This window comes from Anser brachyrhynchus (assembly GCF_964034855.1).
Source record: "Anser brachyrhynchus genome assembly, chromosome: 15".
Classification (NCBI taxonomy): domain Eukaryota; kingdom Metazoa; phylum Chordata; class Aves; order Anseriformes; family Anatidae; genus Anser; species Anser brachyrhynchus.
In genome coordinates this window covers 13956740-13971055 of record NC_137733.1, presented here as the reverse complement: position 1 = coordinate 13971055, position 14316 = coordinate 13956740, and the positions used below count along the sequence as shown (strand labels likewise).

Here is a 14316-nt window from a genome sequence, read left to right as displayed (position 1 = left end):
AGCCGCTGCACTGCATCCTGCAGAGGAGATTTGAAGTCACTGGGACCTGTTTGCAGGTCTGGCTCTCTCTGGGTTATTAAGCAGGGGCCAGCAAAAGCACCTGTAAAATATATTCACTTTCCGTGGGCTCCAAGCATCCTTTGGGATTGCTGGAGCAGACGCTGGGGAGAGTCCCCTGTAAACATCCTGCTCCTTTGCAGGGCCCTCCAGAGCACTGAGCAAACCTAACCTTCAATTATATTTCCAGCACTAACCCTGCTTCCCAGTAAAATCCTGGATGAAGTGTGAAAATCCTTCCTATTTCCCGTTCTGCTCTGCCCCTTGCAGCTGGTTGCACTAGCTAGATATGTTAGCGTGATAAGGGCATTTGCTCTAAGTGCTGGAAAACACTAGATTTACAATCACTGCGTGTCACTCTAAGGGCACGCTGTCAACTTTAGAAAAACATCTGCTATAAACAGTTTTACTTACTCACATTACTAATAATACCATACAGTATTAAAAGTGAAAGGATTTTAAAAATCCAATTTACTTGTCCTTCAGCTTGGCCACTGAAAAAAATCAATGAAATAGGTTTCACTTTTGTTTAGAGTAATTTTCACTTACCAGTACCCTCATGCTAATGCGCTTGCTTTACAAGCAGGAGGGGACATGTTTATTTGCCTAGAAAAAAAAAAAGTGTACCCTGGAATTTGAAAGAAAAAAAAAGAAAAAACCTCCAAAAATAGGGTGAAAGAAATAAGAAGGCATGAAAACATTTCTATTGATTTTTTTATAAATACATGTTTTGCAGAAATGAAACAGTTGCAGAACGTAACCGAAGGTCATTCTTCATCAACAAAATAATAATTACGTAAGAGTTTAATGGCTGAATCTAATTCAGTTTATGTTAGCAAGAGATTACTATTATGGAGTAATCTTTGCTAAAATTAAGGGTGCTGTTTTTCTTTTTTAAAGGCAGGCTTAAAACAAAAACACCACCAAACATTAAGAGTAACCATTATAGCAAGTTTGGGTCTTGGACAAAGTTTGTGCTAGCCAAAATAAAACATAAAAATAGGAACTCCGTAGCCTTTGGAAAACATGAACCTAACCCCGAGGGATTAATTAATGGTATAGAATATAACCCCAGGTTATATGTTTGATTGGGGATAGGAAGGGAGAAGCCAAGGGAATGTGCTTTGAAACAGATTTATGCATTTTGGTGCTTTTGTTCTCATTGTGCGCAGGGTGGAAGGAAATTTGGTGGCCCCTGACCAGCATCTGGTGCGTCTCATCCCCTCCAGCCTCCTTTCACGTGCCTGCGGGCATCGTCCTCCCCAGAGCTACCGCTGGAAAACCCTGGCCCAGCATCCCCAAATTTGCAGAGAAGCAATCCGGCTACCCAGAAGGGATAATTTCACCACAGGTTTCTTGCTCAGGCAGCACCGGTCCAACGCGTCACCCCCAAAATGCTGCTCCCAGCAGCTCTTCAGCCCTCACCACTAAATCCCCGTCATCGCCACTTGGCATTTTCTTTTTCTCCCCCTAGCCTGCCTGTAATAAATCGATGTGATGTTATCTCAGGCCTCCTCCTTGCTTCTCCTGGAGCGCCTCGCTAAAATTCGGCATTAATACGCTGTGCCCCTGGAATAAAGCCTCATAAAATATTGTTAGGATTGCTAGGCAACCGGGAGGCACGGTGGGAGCTGAAAGCAGCCGAAGTGGGCGTAGCGAGGCTGTGCCGGAGTGCCAGATGAAAAAGGGAGGCTATTCTTTGTCTCTTCGTGCCAGCAACACTTCGCCTTGGGTTTTCTTTTGGAGGGAGGCTGAGGTACGCCGCTGCCGGTGCGCAGAGGTGCACATCTGCGCTAACCTCGGGTTAATCGGCCAGGTGAGAGATGCACCTATCCGGAGCTTTTCGATAGCAATAAAAGGAAAATGAAGTTTTTACGGTCGTGAAATTACCCATATTCCAGCTGTTTGCATCCTCCAAATGCTCCTCTTGCAAGAAGAGATGCCACGCTCAATGGTGACTTGTTTTATGTGCCCTCCACCCCTTCCACACACTGCAGCAGTGCTTAATGCTGACGGGCTCTGGAAGGAAGGGGAACAAATAAAAAGCAAGCAATTTATTGGCAGGGACCAATGCTGGTAATTGGCTATTTACCGATACATACGCAAGGATAAAAAGAAAATTGAATTGGGCTTGCAAGAACAAGAAGAGGAATTACGGGAGGCATAAACAGGTGAAGTTTACGGCTAGTTTCATTAGCTAAAATGATAAAAATCTGTCTCTACTTTACCCCTCCTGTCTCCTTCCCTGTGCTTTGCTCACCCACAGCCCAGGCTCAGTGTGAGGTTTGCTTCCCAGGGCTTCATTTAGCATCTTGTTTTCTGCTCAAGCAGCCAGTGCCCAAGCTATCACATCGGTCTGCATGGAGCCTGTCCAGACCGTTAGCGTCACGGGCTGCTCTCACCAAATCCTTTTTGGATGCTATGAACAGCTTTCCCTCGATCTCCAAGCTCTTGGGGTATCTGAAATCCATCATTCAGGCACCTGCAGAGCCTCCCCTGCTTTACTCCCATACCAACACCAGGGTTCGTCTGCTCTGTATTCAGGCTGGGTGTACTTACTCATGCAAGACATTTCATCAGCACGGATGGGGGTTGCTGAAAATCAATGACAAGAGCAGGACCTGATGGTTTTGGTCCATCTCTTGTCCATGAAGATGTTTTCTGAGAGTTCCTACATATTCCTATACAGTACCAAAAGGGACTGCAGTCGGCTACATACACATCTCTCAAGACCAGTAATGAGTGCTAGGGTGAGGCTGTTGTTGGGATCAGGCATCCCACAAGACCATTTTGTTGGAAGCTGTTTAGGGCTCCCCAGCTCCTGCCACCCTGCTCTCTGTCCCCAGCAGCATGGGTCAGTTTTGGAGGCAGAAGAAATGAGGCCAGACCTGGGCTTTCTCTCATCCATCTCAGGATCATCTTTGGTTGGCATCAGGGAGGAGCCAGTCCTCATCGTAGCCGTGGCAGTTATTTTAATAAAAAATGTGGCAGCTGGAAGTGTAAGAGGGATGGGAACCGGGGACCTTAAGAAAGGATAATTGCAGACTTGGAAGCAGTGCTAGAGTTAACAAAGGGACGTTTAATCCAATTCTCAGCTTCTATTTTAGGATCCTTTTAACTTTCCAAATCAAAAAAGGACAAGGGGAGGAATAAAAAAATCTCCATCGCGCTGCGATTTCTTAAGCTTGTTCGCAGCCCAAAGGTGAATTTTTGTGCGTGTGAGGAGTTTGAAGAAAATCCATTCAGCTGTTTCAGAGGTTTCAGAGCATGAAAGCAACATCTGGTTTAAAAATCAAAAATAAAAGAAATTCCCTTTGCTCATCAGAGTCAAAATGGGTTTTGGTTTCACGCCTCTGATTTGGTGTATCTGGAGCTGCCCTCTGGAGAAAGCTGGACATTTCTGTATCGATTTGGAGGGGATGAAATTGTTTTGCAAACAAAAAGAGAGGACGAGGGCCAGGCCAAGAGGAGGGCAGATGGGACTTACACCCCGAGCGTGCTGCTCACGTCCTGTCCAGCACAGCACTGGCCACGGTGGCAGAGGTGCCCTCCTGCTCCCTACATCCCCACTTTAATTAATTGCACAAAGGATCTGGGGGCATTCTGGTCTGCTTTGTGCCATTTGCTGTGCTCAGCGCCGCGCTATAGATGGCAGTGCAGGATGGAGCTTGCACACCCACTCGCTGTGATCACCGCCCCGCGATGCAACCACCCCTGCAGCTTGTCCCAGGGCAGGGAACGGGGCTTTTTGCAGATCTATCTGAAATCTGCCGGGTTTTTACCTAGTTATTTAATGACAGCACAACTATCACCCCCAGAATTTACCACAACTCTGTTGTCTCATCACAGACAAAAGCGAGGAGGAAGCTCTGCAAAGCAACTGCTGCTTCTAAGAGAGCACGCAGGTGCTCAAAATCCGCTAGCAAATTTGGCCACGATGTTGCAACATGGGAATAGTTTGCATTTCAAAGGGACAGAGCAGCTGATTTTTCTCTATGTTTCTCGGTCTGAGATCACATCTACGAAAATGCCCTGCTTGTACTGGAGTTTGCTGCTGCAGATGAAAGCACGCACCTTGTCAGCATGCTGTTGGTATTTATAAGGACACCAATATCTCCACAGATATAACCATCCGCAGCAATTCTTGCCCATTTTGTTCTCTCTTTGTACAGCTTCCTGGAATTCTGGGACTAGGAGGAAGAAAAGAAGCAAAATTCAGCTCAGTTCTGCAATAGAAAATGCGATGCTGGCAGGAATAGTGATGCTACCGAAGAGATCATGACAGGAGTGCAGAATATCATAAACAATTACAGCAAGATGCTTTTGAAAAATCCCTCCAGGTACCCAGATGCATCTGTTGATGCTTAAACACCTTTAGACATCTGGCCACTGGCCCACTGCTCAAGATGTTAAAGAAAAAGGCAGAGAACAGCAACAGGCTCAAGAAAAGCAAATCCCTTTTGCCACCAGCAAAAGGAAAAACCCCAACTTTTTACATGAACAGAGTGAAGAAAACTGAAAAAAAAAATAAAATGCCGTGACAGTTTGTTCCTATGTTCATGGCAGCTGAGAATTGTCTTTCCCTTTGTTCGGAAGACTAAGTACCGGTAGGCTTTTTTAGTTTTACCTTCATGCCCAAGGAAGAGCTGCCTTCTGCCTGCCCTGGCCCAGGCTGGCGGGACGCGCCAGCACAGCCTGCTCTGACAAGGAGAGCTGCAGTACTTCTCTCTTACAGGATTTTAATGTCATCTTACACATCAAGAGGATTCAAATGACAAGAATGAATGGCAGTAGCCAACCTCATGGCTTGATATTCTGATGAAATGATGCCCTGGCACATCCATCATGCTGTTTTGCTGTCAAGAGAGCTCCCATCTCTGCAAGATGAGTGTGTTTTTCTTTTACAGTGTTGTTTCTTTCTTTCTTTCTTTTTTTTAAAAAAAAAGGAGCAGAAAAAAAAGAGGCAAGCATCTGTCCTCAAGCCTAAATACTACATAAATGTAACTTTGATACCAGGCACAGCTAGATACGTAGGATTCAGCTCTGAACAGAAGACACGAGTGCACCCAGCTCCATCTGAAGGTGCACAAGGGTGCAGCCTGCAGCGCGTGTAAGTGTGGGGCTCAGCCTCTGCAAAATGCAGCAGCTTAGGCGAGCTGAAAGACTGGAGGAAGATTCATTTCTTGCCAGCAGCATACATAGGCTCCTTGTGCCAGACCCTGCCCGTTTCCTCAGCCGGCAGCTCAGCGAAGCAGAGGCGGACACAAGCGGGAGCAAAGCGTGAGGCGTGAGCGTGCAGCAAAGCAGCACGGCGAGGACGTTTGCAGGGGCTGCAGGGCTGCAGATGCTGTGCTAGTTGCCCAGGCAACACACACCCTTGCAAGGTGCCCCTTTGCCTTTCCCGAGTTTTAAGCAAGGTGCCTCACTCCAAAATGCAGATTTTTCCAAGCTGTAAATAAGACTTGTCTCCTAATGCTCTTCCCCTCATCCTTTCCATGCTTGCTACCAGCAGCGCTGCTGGTGGCTAAATAAGACGTGAAATTAAGAGCAGCTCTATGAGTGTGGCTTGCTTAGGGTGGGAGAGGAGTTCTCCAGCAATGAGCACAGATCTCCCATAACCAGGGCTCATCCCCTCTCCGCTGCCTTAAAATCTCAGGGTTAATGCCTCGCAGGAAGGGGGGCACAGTCAGCACTTTACAGCGTGTCCCAGTTTTCCAGGATGCAGCCCTGTGGCTCACACTCATTACGAGACACTGATCCCATTGTTATGGAGCAAAATCACCAAGTGCTGAACGGAGCGTGATAAAAACCAGCAGAGGAGTAAAACTTGAAATGAGCTGGAAATAATGTCTGCTGCGTCCACGAGGCCCGGATTTGCTAATTCAACATTTGTGAGGCCGGTACGCTGGGGCGAGGAAAGGAAGGCACTGCGCGTGGGAACAAGGTCTGTCTGAAATTATCCTCCCTAATGAAGGGTCAAGCAGGAGACAACCAGGACCACTGTGTCTGTGCATCCCCAGCTAGAGAAGGGGACTGAAATGCAGGGAGAGGAGGCGGCGAGGAGACGCTGCTCCCAGCGAGGAGGTGGCAGGGGAGGGAATGTGAGCGTGGAGCAGCAGGTTTGCACCTGAAGAGATGGGGAAGGAAGAATGTGGAATGAAATCATGCACTACATGCCCCGTGTAAGGCCCTGAGATATCCCCTGCACCCCAGCCAGGTGCCTGCCAGTGTCCTCACGAGGCCAGAAGCCCTCGCTGGCAGGGTGACATCCCCGTGCACGGAAAAGAGTGGGGAGCAGCGAGCTCGTTCCCACTCCTACGTAGCGCTCGGTCGCCCTATTTTGCTGTCTTCCCTTTGATGCAAGGAGCCTGTGGGGAATAAAGCACAGTGGGAGACTGCTTACGTGGTTTCTAACCCATTAGTTTCTTTTATTGGCTGTTGCCTCAATAAAATAAAAAAAATAAAAAAAGAAGAAAGAAGAAAGAAAAGACGACGAAGAAGAAAATCAAGGAAAAGTAGTTCAAGGTGTGAAGAATTCGTATGACAGGAAAATGCACAAAATGTTATTGACTCTGTCCCCCTTGGCTCCAACCTCAATCGTCTCACCATGCTGTGCATTTATCCTTCTACTATTACACGTAATGACAGGGAAATTTTAGAGAGTCCTATGCAAAAAGCCAGCCTGCCCCCACCCCCTGCCAAGCAAGGCCCACGCTGGCTCGAGCTCACATCACTTGGCATCTGATTTCAGCCTAGCAGGGTGTTTCAATACCAATAAACATCTTGTTTTCACGTGAAGAGCTGTTGCATCCTTTCCCCTCTTTTGTGAGCATCCAAGGTTCTGTGTAAAACTTTTCATCGATCACATAAACAGCGGCTCGGCTTCCCTACAGGCCCCGGCTCCACAAAGCGTTTTGACATCGGAAGGATGCGAGGTTCGATAGAAAACTCATCCCCTCGGCTTCCCGGGGCCGTGCCCTTGGACAGGGTGTGACGGGGAGGAGAGCAGGGAGATGAATTTTGCCTTGTCCCAGGTGACTTTGAAGCTGCGTGTACGGAGGCACGCAGCTAGCCTGCCGCCACACCAGGAGCTGAGAGGCGATCATTAAGGATTTAATTGGTCTGAAAGCTTCCTGAAGTGCTGAAGAGAGACCTGAACCACGCAGCACGGAGTGGAAAGCCTCCCAAGCTGAAAAGGGTGAGAGAAGCGGCCTGAAACCCAGGTGAGTTCCTTCCCATCCCTGTCCCCTCTGTCAGACCTGTGGCACTGTCACCTCTCATGCGGACGAGCGAAGGAGAACACAAAACCTCTGCAAGAGCAGCCACGCACTGCTCGGGGGGAATAAGATTAATGGGAGCTACCGGGAGCCTCATCAGTCCTCGTTCAGGAGTCAGAAATCCCGATCGAAACCTGCCGTGACTCATGGCTGTATGCTGGCACCAATTCGACCTCGTTTGGATAACGAAGGGCAGATCCTGTTCCGAGCCGTGTTGTAAAACCGCCGTGACGGGGTGTTTATCACAGGGGGCGAAAAGGGCACGGTCAAATTTGCTGAGTCTGCTGCTTGCAGGTGGCAGGGCGTGACAGTGACCAGCTGGCGCGGTGGCATCCTCCGTGCACTGATGCCGCCTTCCTCCACCCAAAAGTCCGGCCGGTGGTGGCAGCAAGGGAGCCGAACTGCGATGAGTTATCAGTGGGATGGATGGGAGAGAGCATCCTCTGGAGGCGTCCGTTCTGCCTTTACGCTGACACTTGAGGAGAGTGATTCCAGCAGCAGCAACTGCTTGATATCCACTTGTCCTGGGAGAAGAGATGTCTAGAGCTATCTTTGTTTCATCTCCGGGGACCAAAGGAGGGGCTTGCCTCTTTCGCAGGGTCCTGCCAAGTGTGCACCTACTCTTAAACAGCTCTTGTCCATGGAGATAAAGGTACAGAAGCACCCAGGTGGAGTTTGGTGGCCAAGCCAAAATCCAACACCTCTTTCACTCAAGAATGCTCAGACAACTGCTTTTTTATGCCTCAGCTAGAGGAGGTGACAGCACTGGGGTACAGGGTTGTTGTTTTGTTTTTATCATTTTCCTTCAGTAATTTTTGAGATTTTTCCATAGCTTTTCTTATAGGTAAATCCACTCATAAATGTAAAGGTGAAGCCTGTTTCCATACCAATGTATTTCTCCCTCCGCTTCTAATACAGCTTTATTTGTAGGCTGGTGATAATAAGAACTCTGCTACTATTGATTTTTTAAAAAAGCATATATAACTCTGAAGCACTGTAGATATTGCATGGACTTTGGAACAAGATAAGAAAAAAAGGTAATCACATATGCAACCTTTCCAGCTCTCTAATTAATCTGGACAGCAAACTCGAGCTGTGGTTTCAGGTCCTAGAACAAACTGACTACCTCCTCTGCATGTTCTCATTTTCTACAGAAATTTATAATTACTCAGCGTAAATCTTTCAGACCCCACGGGGATCCCACTTCTGACACAATATTTTTTTAACAGATAGGAGAACTGACACGGTCCTGTCCCTTTGAGACTGACTGCCGCACAGCTAAGAAACAGAAATATTTGCTTGAATTCTTCTAAAATAATAATTTCCCTTTCTCAAGACGACCTGAAGATGGAGTGAAACAGTTAAAACAAGCCGCTAGAATGTACTGCAGGGGAAGAAGGATAGAAATCAGAAAGTAATAGGTCCAGCTTCCCAGTGACCCGATTTAGGAACAAATCCTTCCTTCTGGAAGAGTTTGTCCCCACGTGCTCGTCCTGTCCCCCTGCTCTGCTGCACTCCTCACCCAGGCTCTGCGGAGATCAATGGGATTAAATGAGCACAAATGAGATGGGAGCCAGGCTCCCTCGCTGCTGGGGGAACTCAGCGTGGAAGCTGGCCTCGATACATCTATCTAAAGCTCTGTATTGAATCTCGTCTGACAGCTCCAATAATGATAATAGATATGGCCAAAGCTGCTCCGTGTTTTCTTTGGAGGAGGCCAGGTTCCTCCTCCTCCCTCACAGACAGGCTCGCCACTCTGCCAGCGTGCGTCTCCGATGTATTTTGACTGTTTGGTAAGCCAACTGTGCTCCTCACACTGCCAGAGCCCAAAGGGACAAAGAAGTACGACCTGCTACCCAGCACACTTAGCCCAAGCCCTTAGTGGGCTAGCTAGCCCTTCTGCACAATCACACACCTGGGAATCCCTCTGGCTCAGAGGTTTGCTAGCACCCAGGAGCATCCCAGGCTTCACATTTAATTTAACCTGAAACCTTTCTTGTTTGGCACGACAAAACTACTGATACCACTGGGATGCCACAAATGCATTCTGCAAACTTCTTCTCCAGGCAGAGTCTGCTGCTGCAGAGCAGCCAGCTCCCAGAGCCAGAAACACACGGTGTGGTGTGGGCACGAGGATGGGCCCACAAGGATGCGGCGCTACGTCTGATCACCCAAAGCCAGGCTAAGCTACCCTGCAGCTCAGCAACAGAAAGTCAAGCCCCATCAAATCCCAACGTGAAAGACCTCAGGAGAAGCAATAAATCATGCAGGAAAGTTAAAGCAGCCAGACTTCATTATGTTGTTATCCATGTGCACGTGTCGAAAATCCCTTCCGACGCTTGGCCCTCGTGGCAGAGCCGCGCCGAGCCACCGGTGGAGGAGCCCCGTGGCTGAGGGGTGCTCAGCTTCCAATCCATCTCACAGCCCCAAATGAGCCAGGCTCTGCGGGGCTGTGCCACTAAACAAGGCGGGTCAGGCAGCGACAGAGCAGCTCAGGGACGCTGATTAAAATCAGGGGAGATGAACCTGAAAGCAGAGGCCACCCCATGCATTTGGGCAGCTAAGCAAGCAGGGAATAAATCCGCTGCTCGCACCACGAGGCATGGAGGGCTGGCGGGTCCGCACCTCTGTGAGCTCTTGGCACGCTCTGTCTTCTCCGTGTTTGTGCTGGTGATGGGGTGCTCTCCGGAGCATCATCAGGTTTTATGGCTGGTACGCATTATTAGTGCTTCACGAGTAAATAATGTCATATTTCATTGTTTATTGCTGAAAATGCACGGTAAAAGGCTAAAGCCTGAAAAGTGCAGAAAATAATTTATGTGGGAGGAATGAATTTCCCATCACGTCAAACCGCTGCTGGAATTTATCACAGTGCCCTTCAGTTTGGGTCTCTGTCCAACATTTTTAAAGGTCTGTCTTTGTCATGCATTTAGGCTCAGGGAAGCTGAAGGTTATTGGGAAGAGAGGGAATTGTTGCTGGAGTAAGGGAGGGAGGAGCGTGTTCAGGGCTCCAAGGAGCCCTTCCTGCAGCATTCACAGGAAAACTGCCTGCACAGCAGCACCAGGAGCATCCTGGCGACGGGATACAATGGCAGGAGGTTCAGTAGCAGCTCTGAGAGAAGCTGAGCTTTGCAGTATTTCTGCAGTTCTTGAAATGCAGAAATCAGTACAGGGGTGAACGAGGTCCCCTGGCCAACCTTGTGGCCCATGCTCAGATCTGTCCTAAGAGCCAAGCTCAGCATCTCATTCTCATTCCTCACTTAGGTACTCAGCCCTGATAACTGGGGTGGATTGCAGGTGTAAAGATTTCTTGGGTGCAGTAGCATTGCAGGATGAGGCCAGGAAACTTCAGAAACAGGTTTTGAAACTGCTGTCCCTATCGCTGCTTTTTTCTTGAGAATCTGGCATGCTGCTGGGCACACGGGCAGGAGTGTCAACCTAAGGGAATAATTGTGCTTTAAAGCCGCTATTTTTGTCCGTGCCATTTATATAAATATACATTTATATGTGTCTTGTCAGATTTGCACCTGAACTCCCCTCCCAGGCACTGCCACAAGCTCCTTTCCAAGATACACTTCTCTCTAAATTAAAAGAACAGCCGACAAAGCCAGGGGCCGCACAAGTGTCCTTATTACAGAGGTAAGCTCTCCACTCCTCAAAGTGCCCAGAAGATTTGGGGCTGGACACTCCACCCTTGGTGGAACCCAGCATTTCTCATCTCTGCATATGGCCAAGGTGCCTCCTTCCAAACAGGTGGGGCTGGTGTTGGTAAGTCAAAACCTAGAGGGACACCTAACGGCATAAAAGCACAGGAGGCTCAAATAAAAGCCCCCTGATTTGGAGGAACCTCATCTCTAGCTTTCTGGCACTGGTGGAAAGGCTTCAGCTAGGACCTGTCCTCTTCCATGCCTCCCATTCCATGTTTCCAGGCCTAGTGTTTTGAAATGCTGTCACAGAGTTGTAACTGGTTAAATATTCAACAAAATAAACTGCAGGAGCAAATCAGGCAGTGAGAGATGTTTTTACACACAGACCTGTAATCGGAACCTGGGACATTCCAGGGGACTTGTACATACGAGCGCTCAAGCTTAGATAAGCCAGTTCCAGGGACAATCTGACCCGGATCCATGCTGCTGGGTACATAAATCTCAGCCTAGCTATCTTAACACGAGTCCTAAAAACTTATTACAGAGTAATCCAAACCCCACCCCTTGTAGCTGAGATGACCCGAATGCCCATATTTGCCTTACATAAGATAATTCTAAGTATGGCTTCTTAAAACAATCCCATTTACATTTAACAAAAAGAGAAGATATGACTTAGAGGTGAAATTTTAGAACTAAAGAAATGCTATCTATACAACAGAAGAGAAAGAAAATATATCAGGATGCACTGGCATGTGATGTGTCAATAACCTTGAGACAATCCTTTTCTAACATTACAGGTAGCTGGAATATCAGATGGATGACCTTAAGGAGTGGGGATGACAAAGCAGCACTTGTGGAAACACTTATATTTAGAAGAAATGCATTAAAAAAAATAGTAACCTTTGTTATTGTGTACTGCCCTTTCCATAACCTCCATGCACAGCAGCACTGACATCCACCTCTTTTACACATCTTTACCGTGAGAGGCTGCCTCACCTATCCTGGTCCATCAAGGAGCAGCAAAGAAGCAAACCTGGCTAGTCAGATGGTCAAGAGACAAGTGACCTGTGGTCTGGAAGCACGAGAAGGAACGATTCCTGTTTCTTTTATGGTGAAGAGTTCAGTCTCATGACCCTTGCTAACAAGGATAACCACAGCGGTGGTGGACCTGAGCCTTCTGAGTTACGGCCAGCACAGGTCACCCTGTGGGAGGCTGCAGCGGTGGCAGGGGACGTGCAGGAAGCCGTTACGTTATCCCTGCTCTAGGCACAATCTTATGCAGTGCTTTACGTAACACAGTCCTAAGACTCTGGACGAACAATTTGTTTTGTCACCCTTTAAAAAATCCATCACTTTGAGTGAGTCATGTGCAGTGACTTCACCAGGCTCTGACATACCAACGCTTGTGCAATGACTTGCATGGACACTTCTTGTGACGCCCTTGCCAAAATTATGGCATAACAAAGCAGTGCTCACATGCAACCGCCCCATCGAGATACCCTCTCTATGCCTTCCAGGAAAGAACATGGCCTTACACCTTGTGCTGGAAATACAGCTCTTTTACTTTGTATTTGCCCAGGAACATTGTTGTTGCTTGCTTATCGGACGCAGCTTTGTCTTTCGTTACATCCCAGATAAATTGTCGCACATACAGCTCGTAGAATATTTTTTTAAAAAACCTCATTTTACAAGGTTCAACTGAGAGAACCTGAAACACACATTTTTATTGGATTGGTCAAAAAAATGCAGTGCTCAGAGTTAATTAGCTATTCAGATACAATATAGCTTTTATAGGCATCATTTCTTAGAATGAAAAGGTACATAATGATATATTTTAAAGATTATGGAGGAAGATTGGTATGTATCAGGGATATTACTTTAACTGAGAAACATCAGAAAAATGTCCTAGTTTCTATGTAGTTCCAAAGCTCAGTATATGGAACAAAACATCCAGGGGAATTAATTACTTTTTTGTTGAGTTTTCTTGTGAGCTTTTTAAATCCCAAGGAAATCTATGTACAGGAGGGTATCAGTCATCCATACACAGAACTACATAAAGTATCATTAGAGACCCCTCCGAATACATTGATTTTTTATCCAGCAGTAGTGTATCAATATTTTAACCACTGACAACAAGATGTAGCCTTCATTATGAAGTATTTTCCTTTGGGTAACTAAACCACTATGTATCAGGGAAAATAAATAGGTTGCCTCCCTACAGCTTCTGCCTATGCAGAAAGTGAACTCCTCACACTGCTCTGGCAGAGGAGTGTTGATAAGAAATTTAATATATTGCTCCCTCCTCCCACCAGCAGCTGTCTTATCTACTCCCACTTTACATTATCAGAGGTTTTTTTTTTTCACCCCAAAACCATGATGGGAGGACTCTTGAGCTTTCCAGGCCTAGACTGTGCTCATTTCCAGCCCAGTATTTATTCATGGCCGGACTATATCCATTTGTCTCTATGCCAACATCATAATGTGATGAAATCGCTCTTCTACCTGGCATTTATCTCCCACCAACCACCTTCCAGCTCAGCTATTATTTAGCCAGACTAAACAAACAGAGTTTTATGGGGCACATCTCCAAGGGGGCAAGGAATGCCACTGATATGCTGAACCCCACTAATTGGACCCCAGTGAGCCAGTACGTTCAAGCACAGGGCTGCTCTGAGTTGGGCACGGAAACGACTTCCTAACCCTGCAGATCTTACGGGCAGAACACGCAATGGTGTACGTCCAACTACAAAGCTGCTGTTTTTTTTCTCCCCCTCCTATTGGGGTGGCTTGGTCCTAGCACCATTATTAATGCAGCTGTTCACCCAGCTGGGTGTAGAGTCCACGTGTTCAGGCTCTCACACAACTAGCTGATAATATTAGCACCTCTGACTTCTGGAGGAGTCTAGGCGTAGTCCACATTAAAGGCCCAGACCTTCTGCTGGATCATTTCATCAATTTTCCTCTTAGCTTATGTTTCCACTTATGGTAAACGAAATGAATGCATTTTGCTCAGCCCAAGGACATTTTGCTCCTAACTGTTCTCCTATAACATCTTAAATTACTTGCCAACACCAAAGAGGAACCAGTTCCACTGCTTGCCAGTTTTGGTGTTTCTTCAGTGCAGAGATCTGCCATCTCCCACACAGAGACTATCTGAGCTCTGCCACGATCAGTAGCAGTTTTCTGATCTATATCTAGAGAGTCTGAAGTACTCCATAATGAGATAACTCCCCAGCAATATTTATATCCCAAGTAGCAACGCAGAGTCCCTACTGCAACTGGTTCAGCCCTGGGAATCTAAAACAAATTCCCTAAGGCATCTCAGGAGATACTTT

General features: G+C 47.2%; 1 long non-coding RNA gene across 3 annotated transcripts in view; it reads right to left on the bottom strand.

Moving 5' to 3' along the window:
* Positions 1 to 14316, bottom strand: part of LOC308178357 — a 38535-nt gene continuing 24219 nt past the window's right edge. The window contains exons 4-7 of one of the 3 annotated variants that reach the window (XR_013939688.1): positions 4132 to 4247; positions 1948 to 2076; positions 607 to 663; positions 3 to 17 (exon numbers count right to left, since the gene is read on the bottom strand). This is a non-coding gene — a long non-coding RNA (uncharacterized lncRNA). Of the gene's footprint in view, positions 18 to 606; positions 664 to 743; positions 2077 to 4131; positions 4248 to 14316 lie in introns of those variants that run through there. The other 2 variants (XR_013939687.1, XR_013939689.1) reach the window with 2 other exon arrangements.